This window comes from Dermochelys coriacea, chromosome 10 (genome assembly GCF_009764565.3).
Source record: "Dermochelys coriacea isolate rDerCor1 chromosome 10, rDerCor1.pri.v4, whole genome shotgun sequence".
Lineage (NCBI taxonomy): Eukaryota > Metazoa > Chordata > Testudines > Dermochelyidae > Dermochelys > Dermochelys coriacea.
Window position 1 is genome coordinate 70,924,775 of NC_050077.1, and position 12,224 is coordinate 70,936,998.

The following is a 12,224-nucleotide window of genomic DNA, read 5'->3' on the forward strand; positions in this document are numbered from 1 at the left end:
TGTGTGCTCTCAAAAGGAACTTCAATGTACTTCTGACCAACTGTTGACAAGTTGGCATGTAAGAAGCCATAAGATGTCACTAGAACTATATCTACACTGTAAGAAACAAGAGGGATGAAAGTAAGTCCAGGGAAGTTTAAGGTGGTGACATTTTTTAATGCTTTAATCCACAGTTCCATTAAAACAAGGTTGCAGGGAGCCACATATCAAGTGATTGTGATGGTTTCTCCATCACTTGAGGTCTTCAAATAGACTAGAAGTTTTTCTAAAAGATGTGCTGTAGCTCAACCAGCAATTATGGGCTTGATGCAGTAGTTAATGAGTGAAATTCTATGGTCTGTATTATGCAGGAGGTCAGACTATATGGTCATAATAGACCATATGGTTCCTTCTGGCTTTAAAAATAGTCTAGGAACTTTGTGGACAGGATTGTGTCATCCTGACCATGTTTTCACAAAGTCGAATGTGATGCTAGTGCAGCAGTTAGATTGTCTAAGTGCCTCCCTCTGACCTATGTACAGCAGTGTCACACCAAGCTGAGTGTGTGTGACATACTGCTGTACATAGGTCAGAGGGAGGCATTGTAAATGCTAGGGGTTTCTGTTAAGAAATAAGTCCACAAAAACCAAATATAGGACAGAAGTCTTTGAGACAATTTAGATGAGGATAAGCCCTGCAAAAAATAGCAGAAGTCAGTGAGAAAGAAACAGGCAGAAGTCAACAGGCCTCCCCACAGGAGGCACTGCTGAATTAGGACAGTTTTTGAAAACATGCCCCTGAGAGTAAAACAAAGTTGAAGGTAACTGCACACACTGCACTAAATATTGGAGGTTACAGCAGGAATACTAGTTTTTAAAAGTCTGTTTGCTTATGTTCAGGCATGCTCATGAATACAGAATTAATTTGTCAGGAGTAGATTTGGTTTGTGGCCGGGGAGGGAGGTGGGGGTGTTGGTAATGCATTAAATGGTGTCTTCCGCATACAAATACCTGGAATTTCCATAAGGGAAAAATTCCGCTCTTACTGACAGGTTACTGTGCGTCTCAATAGCAAGCTGTACGAAGGATTGCATAAAATACAAGAATAAAACTGTACATCTGTTTCTTGCAGGCTCAGTAACATGTGGATGGCAAGCTATCCAACTGCTATTTCAAATTTTATGCAATTACATGAATCGTTTGCATCCACAATCAGCACAAATAAGAACTTTTTGTTCTGCCTTTTCCTCAGAGATTCAAGTCAACTGACAATTCCGCAAAAAGGGTATCTGCCAAAAGCTGAACTTAAGGAACTTCTGATCATTTGGCAGGGAAGTCCTAAGAAGCATGTTCTCAGACAAAACCTGCACTTAGGGTCCCCTTATTTAGCACCTGTGAAGATAATCTAATCCCCTTGGAAATGAGACTGCTCAAAGCACATTAAGCAACTGTTAATGCGTGTCAGCAAGGTCCCCACAGACAGACAGCGGCAGGCTACTGTGGGATAGATTCAAATCCCAGCTTGCAGTGAACTAACTGCTTGTGCAGACAAGCCCTATGAGGGCAAACTGAACAAAACAAAGTTGCAGCACATAGTTCAGTGCTGAAAGACCACTCATATAGCTTTTGCCAAAATCAGGACTCAAGGGAGGGATTTGCTTGGTCGGTCAGCCTTCAGAACAGAGGATCTGGCCCATATGTTCTGACAGAAACTTCTTGGCTAGTGCCTTTGGTGGATTTTGAATTCTTCATTACTAGCACACAAGCCAGATATTTCAAGTGTAGAGGTGCTGCAAGGTTCTGGGAGAGTGTTTACATTGCACAAGGCAACATCTAGCTGGGGCCAGATGGACAGGAGTGTTCAGTAAATCATCTGATTTTATGGAGAGCAGCTAGCATCCAAAAGACTGACTCTTGGAGCTAAGCACTTTGAAGAGATTTGCCCATACACTTAAGCGTTCTAAGCAGATCTACTTTAGAAAACTTTGCTTGGATAATTCTGTAGGTATGGACTCTCTTTTAGCCTTGCTAACAGAGATCCTTTAAATCTAGTTTGCAGCCAAAGCCTCTTGAATCTTTCTTCCCTTCTCCCAAAAGAAACTGCTTTGATTCTCCTTAGCAGCATGTTTCAACAGAACCATTTTAGATATAAACACATCACAGGCAGTTCCTGCATTTTGTCCTCCTTGTTCCAAATCTGGAGTTTTCACAACCCATTTGACAGATTCTCTATAATATTAACTGCTACTCCAATTAACTTTCCACAAAGGAGCCTCGCAGATTTCTGCTTGTCAAAAAGAAATATGGCAATTTCAGTACATTTAACCACAGGGTGTACAGATCAGATGTACACTGATACAAAACCATTAGGGCTCTGCTATTGCCTTGACAAGGTGCATCCAACTGACTCTTTATCTTACAAAGCAAAGAAACTCGCATGTACTCAAGCACATTCCCAGCCTTCCCTATGTTTGCTCCCACTACTCAAAATACAAACATGCTTATGAAATAGCAGGGAACCAGGCAAATCAAGCTAGTGCATATAAGGAGACTGCATTCAGAAATACTCTCAAGAATGAATGTAACCTTTATCAAGGCTAGGTATAGAACCATCATAATGCATTTTGCCGCATTAGGGTATATCAGTCTGACCACATCACAGAATACGGAGAGCTATCTTATCTAAAACTATGATTAGGTTTGGAAACAAGATCTATGATGTACAGGTGAGATGTCATAGTGGAGATGTTGCTGAAGTCCTTTATGCATGGATCAGAAGACATGAGTCTGCTACTCTGCTTCAAGATAATAGCAGGTTGTTTGATTCATCAGATTAAAGAAGAACCAAGGCCCCTGCCCCATTTAATTGACAACACTGAAGTAAGTAGAGAATCCCTTATGTACTGGAACCCCAAAGAACCAAACAATATTTGTCCTTGTTTTGTAGGGTAACTGCAACATGGATACTTCGTGAGTTATGATAGATAACTTGCCTAAACAGAAAACAAAACAAACAAAAAACCCAGGCAACCTTATAGGTCTCAAAATAATTTACATGGATAAAGTACTGACCAACCCTTCCTCCAACAGGCGTTTAATACTGTGTAGCAAGTTATTTACCTAACATGCTACCCACTGGAGAAAGAGTTACACTAAGCACAAGGGAAATACACAAATCTCAAAGCACCTTACAACAGCACTCCATTACTGCACAGTCAGTCTCTTCAGTGCAATGCTACCTCATTAAAGACCTGGACAGGATGCTGCTGGCATCAAGTCATGGCTACACGAAGCAACATGGAAGTTATAATCTGATCTTTTAGGCCTATTAAACAGGACCTGTGTAACTATCTACGAGGCCTGTTAGGTTCCCTCACAGTAGTTTTAAAAAAGCACAGTCATACTGTCCAAGCCTTACATATATTGAGCCCTTTTCCTGGTAGGTAGCCTGAGGATTCCCTTCTCTGCACTGTCAAAGTCCCCACATCAGAGCTGTTTTCAGCCAAGAAGACAGGAAACAGGGCATATTGCAGATGCTCTTTGGTCAGCTGCAGGAGTTGCTGCTGAGTGATAAGATACACTTCATCCCACCCAGGGCTGAGCACTCATCAGAGCTTCCTCTGCAAAGTAAACAAAAGACAAAGTCCAAAAGCACTAAGCAAACAGACCAGCCTCAAAATATATTTAGAGAAAAATACTATTCCCTCTAATGTTGACTGTGTAGGTATCTCCCTGTGAAGTCGCACCGTGTTATTTGTGCAGTCTCCCAGCACTTGCAGGAAATGTTCAAGCAGCAACAGTGCTCAGAGAATTCATTTTTTGGGACCATGCATGAGAAGAGGAATCTTGCAGAGAGCCCTTCACATAAAGCATGTTTGCAGCCAATGAAAACTAGTAGCACGAGTCTAGGGGAGCTCTTTAATTTTAAGTTTTACCTTCATAAATTCAAAAACTAAAAACAAGGCAACATCATTTCAAGACTGAGAGGAGCAGAAGTACAAGGACCACTTTAAAGAAGCCCAACACATAGTCAGCTAGTTAAGAACAGTACACAGAATACTTCTGGCACATGTAATTGTCAGCTTCTGGTGAGGACTGACCAAGAATGCAAGATATGTAAAGCCTTCAAGTCAGTCGAGAGCTCCATCCATTGATCTTTGGGTTTCTAGAAAATGTCACCCTCCACACCCCTCTCATTCCCCGCCCCAACAATCTTTGCAAAGGCACAAAGGGCAGTGAGATGCCAAACTCCCAGTGAAACTCAGTGAGTACTGCAACCTGGAAAGGTTCTTAGGTACCTATTTTCCTCCCCCAAATTAGTTCACTTTAATACTTTTACCTTAGTTCTGCCTAACTAATCATGCATATTTCTCACAGTATATGCACTTCAGATGTTAATGCATGTCTGAACAGCAACTAGAAAAATGGGATTCTAACTAGGATTACCAGGTCATACCACAATACAAATTTAATAAGTCTAAACTCTGCATTTCTAGTTCATTAAAATGGCTTTCCTTGCCAGGCAGAACCTGAAACCCTATCCCTACTATGTATGAATCAAAGGATAAGTATCACTGCCTCATCCCATGACCCAGCCAATTCTTGCCACAATTTGCCTACAGAAGGGCACATTCATACCATATTGCCAGGGAACCCCAGATTCCAGCCAGGCCAGAGACATCAGCTGGTACTATACAACGTGTGAGGTTTAGCACACATCCAGTATGTAGCTTATGATTGTAGATTAAGTATACATTAGAATTAAATAGTTTGCACTGTCAGTGTACTGCTGTGCATTACATTTAGTTATTTTGATACACATAATGCCTTCCATAGACATTATATGGTGCAAGCTCAACCCCCAAATTAGTTTTTTTAAGGCAGAGTTTTGTCACAATTCTAAGAATGTTTCCATGTTTATTTTTACTTCCAGTGCACACAAATGTATTTGGAATTTATTCCCGTGGAAAGATTGCATCTGAATCTGCTGTACTGAGCTAATGCTTTAGAAGCAGAAAGTGAAATCAACTAGATTCCAGCTCTTAAAGATTATTGGGATTTTTTGAGCAGACAACCTGAAACTGTAAAAAGCAAACAAATGAAATTGTGATAAATTGGTTAGATTTAATTTCTCAGTTTTACAAATCTGAAAGCTGTAAAAACACCTTATTTAAGTGTTAATAAAAGCTCTTTTAAAGAGGCGTTATTGAAGGGTCTAGTATTCCTGAGAGCTCAATCTAAAGTGACAAAGAATGCCAATGCCCTGGACAGATCTCCCCACAATTCCAATTCCGACTATCTATTTTCATGCTGCTTAACTGAAGTGATGCAGATGCTGAAACAGAAATATCTTAATGGTGTGATGCAACTTCAGTACCAGGCAACTGTTCTACTGTTGCATGTATGCAATGACACAGGGGAAAAAAAACAGCCTTCTCTACCATAGGACACATTATGTTTGTTTCCTACCACTACTGCTAGCATTAGCAGCACTGAAATTATGTTAGCAATGGGAGTGCTACCCTGGAGCAAGTACCAGAATTGTAAGCACCATGTTGTACAAAAGTCCTTTGGGTAGTGTTAAATTGTGCTTAAAATGCTGCCAACTGCCTGCACCCCTCTTTCCATTAGCATTCCCATCATTGCTACCCCTGGAGATGTACCAGCGACAACTGTGGCTTTTTTTTTTCTTTTTTTTAAATAAAGCAAAAAGCTTAGTTTAAACGGCTGTTTCCCTCCTTGTATGTTTACACTGAAATCAGTTGTCTGGTACTGAAGTTAATCAACCCTTTTAAATACACAATTAACTTATCCATCAGATGAACCTTTAACCTTTAACTAGATTTGACTTTTAAAGAAAGAGTGGGGAATGTTTATTTGTACATATGATCAGATTTCAAATGTTTGGAGATATTAATGTTTCAAATGTTTGGAGATGTTAATCTAAAATGTGCAGGTGAGGTTTATTTTAACTTTTATGTAATGTTGAATAATCTTTAGAACAAATCCAAAACAATAACTGAAAATAACTCTAAAACACTAACAGAACTTCAGAAATCCTTAATATTCCATACAACATATTGGCACATGAGCAGGTGAAACCACTAGACCTGCCACCTAAAGCAAAATTTGTTTAAAAGCTAGTTTGTGCCCAGGCTGAGACCTCATATGTCAAGATTTATCCTGGGTAAGTATTACTGGCAGTATTACTGGCCACTGAAAGTGTTTATTATAAAATCCTAATGACACCACTAAAATTAATTGGCTATCTTCTGTAAACACAAAAGAGAAATAAAAAGGCCAAGGGAGTCATTACTGCAATTAGCAAACTTTTTACTTAGAATTGTTAAATACAAAGCAGCCCAGGTACCCAATGGATGCTACAAATCCCAGTCCAGAAAGCAACTGATTTTGTACTTACTAATTTCTAACTGCTTTGTTCACAGCTATCTCCACCGCACCTGAGCACCAGACACCTAAACCCCATCTTTTCTACAACTTGGAACCAACTTGACTTGTACCTGCCAAGCAAATCCAGAGTGTTATTCTGGTTATTCCTTCATCACTTGATCCCCCTCAACTATTACCCCCACCCACAACAGTGTTGATATTTTAGATGGTGTGCCCTTCAGGACAGGGAAGCATCTTTGAGGGTTCGTCTTTACATGTCACACAAGTGTTTCTCGCACCTATGATGCTTTATAGCAATGCTAACCTGACAACACCTTGGATTAGCTCACTAAATAGGAAGCCCAGACTTCATCTGAAGAGAAAAAGAGGGTTAGAAAAAGTTCACTCAAAAGCCAAAGCTCCATCCAGAAGAAGCTGGTGTTTCACAATGGGAGATGGTGACAGAAGGGATATACAGCCACAGCCCTTCCTGTAAGAAGCTACTTCATGCCCAGGAGAAATAGAGAGAGCATATCCCTCTCCAGCACCAGTAAAGCCTAGGGCAACTTCCATCCCCCCCAGAGACTCAGTCTACACGACAACTAATTTCGGCATAATTATGTCTCTCAGGGGTGTGGAAAATCCACATCTCTAAGCAACATAGTTATACTGACCTACCCCCAATGCAGGACCTCCTATACTGACAGGAGAGCTTCTCCCGTTAGCTATTGCCACTCAGAGAGGTGGAGTACCTATGCAGACAGAAGTTAGGGTTTGGCAAAGGGGAAAAAAAAAAATATGGAGAGAAGGGGACCAAAAAAACCCAAATAAACAAACCAAACCAAACCAAAAACCGTGCAGAATGAAGGTCTAGCCAAAGTCCAGCTGTTAGAAATGGCAACCAAATACAAAAGAAAGTAGGTCTAATAAAATGAGGAAGGGAAGCGTACAGTGAGAATTCTAAAATGGCTGAGCTCCTTTTTACAGCCTATGACAATTAAGCAGTAACAGCTATTTAGCTTAATAAAACAGCTATTGATAAAACATAATAAAATGAAAAACTGAACAGTTTGTACCAGTCAGTTGATTCAATTAATAAGACCGTCCGACAGGCATTTCTAGACCAGAAGTCGTGAGAGAAAGGAAGCATGGTAGTCATCTTTTATATATTATGTATATATTTAAAAAAAAAAGAAAAGAAAAAAAAGGAAATAGCAATCCTGGTACTTACCATGACAAAAGGACAACTATAACTTCAATCAAAACCAAAACAAGTAGTTATCTAGAGGTTAAAGAAACCAGGAACTATGTACGCATAGCTGTTGGTTTAATAAAGAACTAGTCACTACAGACAAGGATGAGCTTTTAAAAAAATAAGTTACATCAGTTGATGAAAGAAATATAACAGCTGTAACACATGAATGGCAGAACAATATTTGACAGTGTAAAACATGACATCTTACCTGGAAAACCCAAACTGACTCAATAGTTTGCTCAATAGAGCATTGTCTCAGACTGAGAACTGAACAGACCGCAAGTGGTAGTCAAAAGACATCTAGAGTTGGTTACAGAATGCCAGAAATATGGCAGTTCTGGCCCAAGGCTATTAGAGAGACATGGTTGGTGAGGTAATATCTTGTATTGGACACCCCCCCCGAAAATTGACTATGAAGTCCTTAAAAACATCATAATCTCTAAACTGCCAAGAAAAATGCTATACAGTCCATGAAATCTAACCACTAGACAGTGATCAAATCAGCAGAAAGAGAGGGTGCCATTGTAGTCCTCAACCGTGGTGACTATGTGAATGAGGCCAACCGACAACTCTGACACCACTTACAATAAAAAAAACTTGAAGAAGAGCCCCCCCACACACCACAATTTATCCATGCCTACCACAACACGCGGTGTACCTCATTCAGTGCAAAATCAAAGACATTACCTCACCCACCTTGCCTCAGAAATATATCAGGTGCTAGGAGTTGGCCAGGGAAGGAGGTAGCAGAGGGAAAGGTATCCAGTAGATAGTACAACAGACTGAAGTGAGACCTGAATTTTAGTTCCCAGGTCTACCACCATCAACTTGCGACCCAAGTCATTTCACCTCTATGTCTCAGTTTCCAAGCTGTAAAATGCAGATAGCAAAACTACTCCACCTTTGCAGAGCACTTTGAGATCCCTGGATGAGGAGGTGATATAACAATGCCAAATATTATTGGGGACAGGAGGATGGGAGGGGTGTAGCATATATTATGCTCATTTTTATTTAGGATCTTTATTAAATGACACGGAAAGACAGATTATGGTTTATTAAATTTGCTGATCCCAAATTAGAAGGGTATTTCAGACACCAGTGAGAACAAAGTAATAATACAAGGAAAACAAGAGATTAAAGGTATAAGCAGGAAAATGGAGATACGATTTAGATAGCTACAATTTACAGAGTAAGGCAAATAATCCTTTTTTTCTAATGGGAAGGTGACACTTGGAAAGTAGGAACAGCTGAAGGAGACTTAGGGGTGACAGTGGACAGCAAACGAGACATGAGCTTGCAATGTGATATGGATGCAATAGAGGCTAATGCAATTTTGGACAGAGGCATCACATCACCAAACTGGGAGGAACTGGAACTGAAAAAACTGCACCTGGTAGACTGCACAGACAGATGCTGATGAACAGAAGTAATAAAAGTGCTTATAAACTGGAGGGATTGAATTACAAAGAAAGAACTAAACACATGCAGCATAGCTAAATGGAAACGGGAAGGAAAGAGGGCAAGACATGAGAACAGGTTGCAAATATCCAGAGCTCGTAAAGCCTCAGGAAGGGTGAGAATTTTTTGTCGTGGGGATGGGGGAGGAAGAGCATGTTAAAAAAGGGAGAAAGCAGATAATGAATGCCAGAGAACATTCTGGAGGTCAGATGCACCCACATGAGGCATGGGCTCTGTAAAGTACAGGTGAAAGCCTGTGACATTGGGGTAATTTTGAACTGGGCTGCACAGAGCAGCAGTAAGTGTGCAAGGAGGGCTACCCCTGCTCTGATTTGGGAGGGAAGGGCTTGTCATCCATAGGGGAAGGAGAGGGCCAAACGGATGGGGGGGGGGGAAAGAAAAGGGTCCTTGATTCCTGCCCAGGTCCCCCACCCCACAGATAGATGCAAGGAGGAAAGAGGAAAACACCATAACCCTGCCTGGCTCCCCACCCGTAGACGGGTGTGGAACCTCAGTCCCTGCGCAGCTCTGCCCCCCCCCATCATGGGGGGGAGAGATTGACACTCGATCCATGCCCAGCTCTTCCCCCACATCATAGCACCGGGGAGGGGGGTGGGGGGGGGGAGCTCGATCCCTGCCCGGCTCTTCCCCTTCCCATCATGGACGCTGGAGAGGGAAGGGAAGCTCGATCCCTGCCCGGCTCGTCCACTCCCGCATGGATGCGGGGTCGGGGTGAGGGGGGCGGACACTGGATCCCTGCCCGGCTCTTCTCCCGCCCATGGAGGCGGGGTGGGGGACACTCGGTCCCTGCCCGGCGCCCGTTCCCCACACGAGATGGCAGGGGGGCTGGGAAGAAGGGAGAGCAACCGATCGCTGCCCGTCTCCCCGCCTTGCCCCCGGGCTGTTATGGGGGGGGGGTCTGGGCCCCTGCCCGCCTCACCTGTAGGCCCAGCCCGGTCGCTGTTCTGGACTCTTCCGGCACCAGTTCCCATCGATCTGCCGCCGAGCCGGCCTTGCTACCAACTCCCCCTTAGCAACCTCCCGTGCGATTCGATTGGGGACTGGCCACGCCACTCTCCCCCCAAAGCGGCCTGAGGTTGGCCAGTGGGCCGGCGTGGGGGTGGGGAAACGCTCGCACCCTGTAGCGGCTCAGCCTGTGGCGCAGTTGAGCAGGAGCCTTGGCTTCCATTGGCTTCCAGTCCCTGTCAGTCAGGGGTGGGCGGTGACTGCCAGTGGCTTTATGACGGGGAGCGTGGCGAGAGGGAGGGGTAGAGGCCAGGGGAGCTGGCCTCTTCCGGACAATCAACACGCCCTGGCTTTTCTGCGGGCGGGGCTGCCCCCTGCTAGGCCCCATGTACCTGGCTGCTGAGAGCCCAGGGGCCTGGCTCCCCCCTGCTCTGCAGCCTGCTCAGCCCCCATGAGGGCCCCAGCTCAGTGCCAGGCCCTTACTCTGACCCTAGATCCTGGGTTTCCCCTTTGGCTTAGGGGCCTGCTGCAGATGGGAGGCCCAGGGTGGAGACTGGAGAGCGAGCCCATCCCATGCTCACCCTTCGCTCCTGCAGAGCAGGGCCCAGCCTCCCGCGCAGGGTATGGCGACTTGGTGCGAGGGATGGCAGCACCACTCGCGTTTGGTCTGGCTACCCTTCATGACGGGTCAGCCGCCCTGTCGGATCTGAGTGGTGCTGCCATCCCAGGCAACAGGTCATCATGCCACCCATTCAGCTTTGGCCTGGTCACCCTCTGTCATGATGGAGGGGCAATGCTTTACCCCACCCAGTCCCATGTGACAGGTTTCAGAGTAGCAGCCGTGTTAGTCTGTATTCGCAAAATGAAAAGGAGTACTTGTGGCACCTTAGAGACTAACAAATTTATTTGAGCATAAGCTTTCGTGAGCTACAGCTCCCATGTGGTGATCCTGCTTTGGCATCAGGCCCTTAGTCCGCAGATAAGAGCCCTGGTTTACTATCAGCTTTTGGATTGTAGGGTCCCAGTGGAGGCAACAGTTTGCTGTCAGCCCATTAGTCTGCAGGGAGTTTGGCAGTGGACTTCAGCCTGAGGGGTCCCAGGCAAGGGGCTTGGTTCAGGAATCAGCATGGACTTTCCCCTTGGGCCCCTGTTCAGTGTCTTAGGTCTCCGTGCATTGGGTTTCCCCGGGTCAGTTTGTGCTCTTCCCTTTTAAGCACAGCTGCTCAGTTCTTGCAGGTGGCAGCTCATGTGCTGCGGGAAAGGCTTCTGTCCAATGGGAGTCAGTCTCCTCCCCTCTGTGCACAGAGAGTCCCTGTGCTGCATGGTGAGGTGGGGGAAAGAGCAGTGAGTGACAAGCAGCTTGATTATTCATCCCAATGAAGAGACACGTGAGCCTGCAGAGGTCTTCCAGTAAGGGAAGTGGCTGCTGTTAGCAGAATCCAGATGCACTTGGAAGAGGTACTTTAATTCTCTGTGCTTAGAGGAGACAAGCAACAGGCTCCCCAAAACAGGCATCCTTGTATTCCTGTCTGTGAATCCCAGAACTTAGTATGCAACACTCACCATCCCAGACCAAAATGATTCTAAATGAGAATCATACAACAAACATTTCAGAAGGGAGCTGGGAATGAGGTAAGAATCATTTCTTCTTCTGCAGCTCTGAAAGTTCAGAACAGCCTCCCTCCCTGGGCATTTCTTCTTCGTAGCGACCCTCCAGCTCAGTTCAGCTTTTTTTCCTCCTTGGCCTGTGCCTTTCATTGCTCTCTCCCTCTGATACAAAGCATTATTATTATTATTAATAAATTATAAAGTTTTAAAAAAATATTTCCAAAGCTATCTTCATCTGAAGATCACAAAGCTCTCTGGCTCAGATCCTCAGAGGTATTTAATTTCCTAACTTCAACTGATTTCAGTGGAAATTGGAAGCCTAAATGCTTTTGTGGATGCAGGCCTCTGGAATCACTGATTAATTCTCATGCCACCTACAGGAGATGGTCATGATTGTTGTCCCCCCATCCACAGAGAGGGAAACTGAGGCATAGACAGGCAAAGTGACTTGCCTAACTCACCCAGGGAGTCAGTGGCACCTAGGGAACAGAATGCAGATCTCACTCTTGATCCTGTTCTTTAGCGGCATAAGTTCTTCCAATTAGCTGCTTTGGAGAAACAGAGCAATG

General features: G+C 44.2%; 1 protein-coding gene across 3 annotated transcripts in view; it reads right to left on the reverse strand.

Moving 5' to 3' along the window:
• The window catches only part of ABHD2 (abhydrolase domain containing 2, acylglycerol lipase), an 88,083-nt gene extending 77,846 nt beyond the window's left edge, over window positions 1-10,237 (reverse strand). Inside the window, exon 1 of one of the 3 annotated variants that reach the window (XM_043494190.1) lies at window positions 10,022-10,219. The gene's annotated coding sequence lies outside the window, so the exon portion shown is untranslated. Of the gene's footprint in view, window positions 1-10,021 lie in introns of all 3 variants that reach the window. The other 2 variants (XM_038419491.2, XM_043494189.1) reach the window with 2 other exon arrangements.
• Between the last annotated feature and the right edge of the window lie 1,987 nt (window positions 10,238-12,224).